The sequence below is a fragment of the Lactuca virosa genome, chromosome 9 (assembly GCF_052849685.1).
Source record: "Lactuca virosa cultivar CGN04683 chromosome 9, Lactuca_virosa_CGN04683_v6, whole genome shotgun sequence".
NCBI lineage: Eukaryota > Viridiplantae > Streptophyta > Magnoliopsida > Asterales > Asteraceae > Lactuca > Lactuca virosa.
The window spans coordinates 298,156,052-298,163,384 of record NC_136434.1 but is presented as its reverse complement, the minus strand read 5'-3'; positions in this window follow the sequence as shown (position 1 = coordinate 298,163,384).

Sequence of the window (7,333 nt, the reverse complement as noted above, 5' to 3'; positions counted from 1 at the left end):
TATGTGGCCAAAATCAAGAGTAACTTGTATGTATCAGAGAATTTGTTTGAGGGTAGTCACATGAAGGTCTCTAGGGACATGCATGGTAAGACATATTTGTTGGACGACATAGGAGATGTCAATACGCGTAAATGTAAGATATTGAAGAGCACCCGCAAGGCTATGATAAATAGTAGGATCATGCTATGGAGGGTCGCCAGTGGCACTAACTTTGCCTTTGTTGCCGATTGGATTATTAATCGGTTTGTAAGATGACATGTACACACATTCCAAAACTTCAATATTATATTTCTTTTGATATAAAAACAATCCATTTTGATGTCGAGAAACAGTAATACCTAGAAAATAGCTGAGAGGCCTATGGTCCTTCATTGCAAACTCAATTTTCAAGTTTTGCCATGGTGCTATTGTGAAGATGTAATAATAATAATAATGTATACATATAGAAAAATGTTAGCAGTATTTGTGCCATGTCGAAAAATAAACAATAAGTGATCTAATTTTATGTGTAAAACCAAGTATGGAAACGTAATCCATAAAATGTTGGTATCATGCCCGAGGCACTTGTTTAAACCATATAATGACTTTTTGAGTAAGCATATAACAGGATGAAGAAAACCCATAGGTTGGAGCATATAAATGTTTCATGAAGCTTTCCATGCAAAAAGTGTTTTTGACATCTAATTGGTGAATATTCCAAGATAAAGAAGCATCAATGCTAATAGTGGAGCGAATAGTGGTCGGTTTAACAACCAGATTTTGTTGGGCCATAGTATATAAAAATATTTCGAGAATAAACAAGAAACTTTTAATGGAAGCGATATAAATATCACTATATGTGACACCCGTTTTAGGTATGATCTCATCCATCCTAATGTAAGTCTTCATTCTGGGTGGTCACGACATGGTGGAGCCTCACCACGACGTGGAAACATTTTCAAAGATTATGGGATTTAAAAGACCCGCCATGGTGTGGCCATATGTGCCACAATGTGGAAGATAATTTTAATGAAACCCTAATTTGCGGGTTTTACGCCCTATGTAAAGGAATTAGGAGGCTAGGGTTTATTCATCATCAGCCTCCATCACTCTCAAACCCTCAAAAATCCTAATCCTGTAACATCCGGATTTCCAGGTATTATGTTTGATCACTTATTTATGAGTAAAAGAGAGGGACTCGACGAGTTGAGGCGTAGACTCGTCGAGTAGGACCGCGATGCTGACTGGATTAATGAACGGACTCGACGAGTTGGAAAGGGTGGACTCGACGATTCCGCGCTGTAAATTGAAACCCTAATTCTCGGGGTCTGTGCTGTATTTAAAGGCCTTTATGGCCTCCTTATGTGCCCACTTCACCCCTGAGAAACCCTGGAGAGCAGAGAGATCGTTTGTGGTGCAAGAGGAAGGCTAATTCACCATTTCTTGTGTGTTTTAGCAAGAAGGAAGGAGGTAGAACAAGCTAGGTGGATTGAGGAGCTTGGATCCACTTCTATTTGATCAGAGGAAGCTGTTGGAGGTATCAATCTGTGCCATTCTCGTGTTTATTATGATTGTAGTGAAATCTAGGGTTTTCTTTATGCCTCTTTTAGTTGAATCTTGTGTATGTGAGGTCCCAAGGCGAGTTGGTTTATATATCTGGACCTTAAGAGGTCCAGAGAGTCCTTACCACTCTGCTTTATGCCATACCTTTTGAGTTATGAGCCTAGGAGGCCATTTTAGAGGTTATTTCACCAAAAGAAGCTTTGGGTGTGTTGCATGTGTACCAAGATTTGACCTTTACGTGATTGTCATGCTTGGGAAGGTCAGATCTATAGAATAGAGAAGCAGATCTGACCTTAGAAGGTCATTTGAGTATGAACATGGAAGCAACTCGCCGAGTCCATAAGTGGACTCGACGAGTCGAGTCGGGGTTGCCCCGCGATTCGTGACAGGAGGAACCCGTCGAGTGGAAAGATGACTCGACGAGCCAAGAGAGGCTAGAAGGATTCGCGTGGACTCGCCGAGTCGCCCATGTGCACTCGACGAGTCGGGTCAAAGTTTGATTGTTGACTTTCGTTGACCTTAGGGTTCTGGTCAAGACTGATTCAAGAGAGTTCAGAGAGGGGTAGAATGGCCTTCTACCCAATCTTTAGAGATGAGACTATGAGAGAATATTGATCGGGAATGTTATTTGAATAATAGGAGGAGGCTAGGTCGGGACGTTGAGCACGAGAGTTTATCCGACTTCATTGAGGTGAGTCTTCTCACTATACTGTACCTGGAAGGGTACCTATGTGTGACCGGAAGGTCTTATATGCTATGAGATGTATGGGCTGTATGTTGTTATGTGATATGTATGTGTTATGTATGTTATGTACGATATGGACCGGAAGGTCAAGAGGTTACAGACTGGAAGGTCGATACGGGTAGGACCGGAAGGTCTACCGGGATTCAGGACGGGAGTCCCCTGAGACACATGGATAGGAAGATCCTACAGAGTTATGGCCTGGAAAGGCGTATGTGTTGTATGTGGTATTTTGGGGAACTCACTAAGCATTTATGCTTACAGTTGTTGTGTTATGTGTTTCAGGTACTAGCGAGGATCGCGGGAAGGCGCCGGCATGATCCGTACACACTCATAGAGATTATGTTTTGAGATTCTGGGATTTGTTTGTTATTATGACAGTGGATACAGTTTGTTGATATTGTTTTTGATGATTGAAAATGTGATTTAAAAATGAAAAATTGTTTTGAAAATTTACGTTGTTACAAATCCTTATCTTCTTGAAGCCTTTGGAGCTCATTTGCTAGTTTTTGGGTGATTTTGAAGGAAGTAGAGGAAGATTTTGTGCAATAGACTAGCAGGCAACACTCCCCAACCTCTAAAAGCATATTGTTAGACCATTTGTAAGGATCTTGATCCAGTCTTTTATCTTTTCCTTAGAGATTTTGAGTTATTTTGCTTAATAAACTTTTTCATTGGATTTTTGGTGGAGCAAAGAGATAAAGTTTGCAACTTTATGAATCTTAGGAGTCCCAAGGGCATATATCTTATAGATATGAGATTATGTTGTGATTTGGGTATATTGCATGTGATTTGGATCCATTTTTCCTCTTTTGACTTAGATTTGAGGAAGGACATGCATGGGGCATTCATGTCCATAAACTTTACATTTTTAGAGATCAATAGGACCCCTAAAAGCTTTTTGGAAAGTTTAGACTTGTATCTCATATGATTAAGTACTTAATGGATGAGTTGAACATCTTTAATAGCCTTTAGAACAGAACCTAGGTTTTGAGATCTTGTCTTAAGGGAGTGTATTAATGAATAAAGTTGGAAACTTTATCCATCATTGGGAAGGAGTAGATCTGGGCTTTTGAGCCCCTGAAAAAGAGTTAAGAGCAGCTTAAATCAAATAAGCCATTCAGACCGGTCCCCACAATGTGGCATTAGGCTGCCACGATGTGGCGACCAGAGGCCAGTTGACTGTTTTGTTGTTTTTGTGCCCGTGGCATGGCCAAGGAAGGCCACGACATGGAGGAGTTCTGATGACGTGGACTCTGTCTTTGACCTTTGACTTTTGACACGAGTTGACTTTTATCCAACTCTTAGTTTTTGGGAAGTGGACTGAGAGTGTGCCTTGTATGATTGCCTAGGTGGGGTATAACACTTGTATTTCGGCCAGAGAGAGAGAGAAAGAGAGAGAGAGAGAGAGAGAGAGAGAGAGAGTGGTTGCAACTGAGTATTGACTGAGAGGTGAGTTTCTTCACTGTACTCATGGTTTGAAGGAACCAATGTCGGCCCACTGGATTATGTTTGTAGGATGATAGTTATCTTTATGAAACTTGTTGATGTGCATGTATGTGCTTGTTGTCTTTATGACTCTTGTTGATATTATTGTATGCTTAGCTGTAGGGGTGAAATAGACCCCGTACAGGTTGAAAGATACCGAAGGCGTAGAAATAAACTCGAGGGGTGAAATAGACCCAATACCGGTTGAAAGATACCGAAGGAGTTGAAATAGACTCAGGGGGTGAAATAGACACATTATTGGTTGAAAGATACTGAATGAGTTGAAATAGACTTAGGGGTGAAATAGACCCAATTTAGTTTCTGCTTGATATGTATGTTTTGTATGGGGTATTTTGGGGAAACTCACTAAGCATTGTGCTTACAGTGTTATGTTATGGTTTTAGGTACTTCTGGTTCGAAAGGGAAGGGCCCGACATGATCGCACCACATCCCCTAGTATTCTGCATTTTATGATATGATTTGTAATCTGATGACTATTTTATACATTATTACATTTTGGTGGATTTTGGAATAAATGAATGATGGTTTTAATAGTTCTAAAAATAAAATTTTTACATAGTATTTTTGGGACGTTACACTATAATTGAACCATGGATCTAGTTCATTGATTAAGAGCAACCAAAATTACCTACAAGAAGGATTAGCTTTAGTTGTCAAGAAGCTCTAGGATCCAAATTAGAATCCATCTAACAAAATCACACCCCTTGTACTTCAAGACTAGCACAAATCCTTATTCCTTGAAGCCTAAGAAAAATCAACCAAAACCTCAGGGTTTTCTCTTAGAGGTCATTGGCTAGGATGAGGGAAAAGGTGAGGGTGGTGGACAATTTTAGGGTTTTTAAAGGTTCTTTTGGTCTTGCCATCCCTTATATAGGGAGTGGAAACCGTAAGGAGCCTTTTTCGCCTCCAAGATTTGCTGAACTATGGTAACATTACCATAATACAAACCTTTGGATTTTATTGCATAAATAACACTCATAATTAATTTCTAATTATTTCACTAAAGAACTAATAATGTAACATCCGAACTTCCAGGTATATCATTTGTTATTATTTATTTATTTATTTATCTTTTGAGCTACTCGACGAATCGGTGCTCCAACTCGTCGAGTAGAGTCGCGATGTGCCACATAGGATTAATGACCTACTCGACGAGTCCGAGAGCCGACTCGCCGAGTAGGTGCTGGGATGAGAAACCCTAAATTCCCGGGTTTGGGGCCAATTTAAAGGCACTTATAGCCTCATTTGCGGCTACCCTTCCTTGAGAGCAAACCCTAAACGACCTTTGAGCCTAGAGAGAGAGAGAGAGTGTGTGTGTGTGTGTGCTTTGCTTATTGTGAGTGTTTGGTGCATTTTGTGAAGAGAAGAAAAGATTTCCAAGCCAAGGGACAAGAGGGTGCTGCTAGATCTGAGGTTGTTTAACTTCAAAGCTTCTGGGAAAGGTACAAAGCTTGCACCTTTCTCATTATTTTGTATAGATCTCATGATTTTGTGAATCTAGGGGTTTTCCACCCAAATATGAGGACCTTGAGTGTTCCATGCTCATTGAGAGGGTTGAACTTCAGATCTAGACCATGTGAGGTCCCTAGAGTCCAAAAGTCCCTGCTTTATCCAACCATAATAGTGATCTTGAGTGAAAAACCCTTTTTGGGGTGTGTTTTGGCATTTTAAGCTCAAAATGCCATGCATGAACGTAAAGCCTGTGACTTTACGTGATAAATGAGCCTTAGGAGTGTAGATCCAAAGTTTGGGGAGGTTCTCTGCCTTGAAAACGACTGAATGAGAGATGAGTGTGAATGGACTCGCCGAGTCAAGAAGCCGACTCGACGAGTCGGATGGGGTTGTACCGATGGTTTTGATTGTGCAGCAACTCAGCGAGTTGATCTAGACTTTTGAGTGATTCTGTGGATGGCGAGCAGACTCGTTGAGTCCCATGAGTGTACTCGACGAGTAGGGTCAACATGGACTGTTGACTCGAGTTTGACTTCTGTTGACTTAGGGTTTGGTCAACCCTGTCTTTGGGAAACCATGGAAGGGTAAATTGGTCTTTTCCCACTTCAAGAGAGAGAGAGAGATAATTAGTAAATGTGTAATTTAAAGAGCTAATTAGATATAATTATCTTATATGATTAGGAGGAGGCTAGACTTGGTGATTCGTGTGCGAGAGTATTCATTCACTTAGCTTACTTACGAGGTGAGTCTTCTCACTATACTTACCAAGAGTGGTATCTTTACGTGATTGAGCTGTTTTATGTGTTTATCTGTGTATTGTGATATCCTGCATTATTTCTTTGTGATTTATGCTGTGTGTCACTCAGAGTTTACAGAGTTAGGACCGGAGGGTCCACCAGAGTTGTGGGACTGGAGGGTCCCACTGAGACACCTTGACCAGAGGGTCATACAGAGTTATAGCCTCGAGTGGCTAAAGAGTTGTATGTGGTATTTTGGGGAACTCACTAAGCTTTGTGCTTACCGTGTTATGTGTTATGTGTTTCAGGTACTTCTCAGGATCACGGGAAGGTGCCGGCTTGATTGTACACACACCGGAGATTGTTTTATGATTTAGAGGATCCTGGAGTTTTATACAATGTTTTCTTTTGAACATGAATTTTGGTGGATTGACAATGTGGAATTTTATGGTTATTTATTAAAATTAATGTGTTTTTGAAAAGTAAAACTTTGGTTAAAATTTTACGTCGTTACAAGTTGGTATCAGAGCCTTGGTTTGAGGGATTCGGATGCACCTTCGGGTGTGTTTGGACTCAAACTGAGGATTTGAGAAAAAATTTCAAAATAAATGATTTTTTCTAAAAAGAGAAAGAGTTTTAAGAGAAATCGAGATGGAGCAGTGTGTACAATCAGCCAGAGCCCGAACGGTGATTTCCCAAAATACCCTTACTTAGTGTGTTATGAGATAATTATTAAATGATAGTGACGCATGCTAGATAATAAGCTAGGTATTTCATATCTTAGGGCTAGGGTTGTGTGATTTGTGATGCCTTAGCTTAGGAGTCGCTGTTACCTGTTATGTGCTTTGAGTATGTGCTAATGAGAGTAGTGAGCAGGAGCACTTAGAGAGAGAGTTCTGATACGAGAGTAGCCTGATATTGAGAGAGATAGAGTACTTGGGAATTAGAATCTTAGGAGGAGGACTTGGGGTGACTACAGGCCGAGTGTGGAAGGTAGTATTGGGCTCGTACTACTGAAAACACCAGATCTGTATGCAACCCAAGTAAGAATCCTTAGGAAGCTAAGGAACAAGTGGGGATGAGTGATCGAGTGTGAGTATGCTTGAGCGAGTCTCTGATGATTTTGTGTTGTATTTAAGAGGAATCATGGTGGGTACACGCCACAACCCTGGAGGCAGTGGGACTAGTGATGATGAGATTCGGAGGATGATTCATGAGGAGGTGGCCGCAGCCATCCGAGCAGAGACTCCCGAGATGTTTGGGTCTATCAAGACCACCCGGATTGAGACATTTGATGAGCGATACGCTGCCGTCACTGAGACAGCTGCTGCTGCCGCCACTGCAGCTGTCG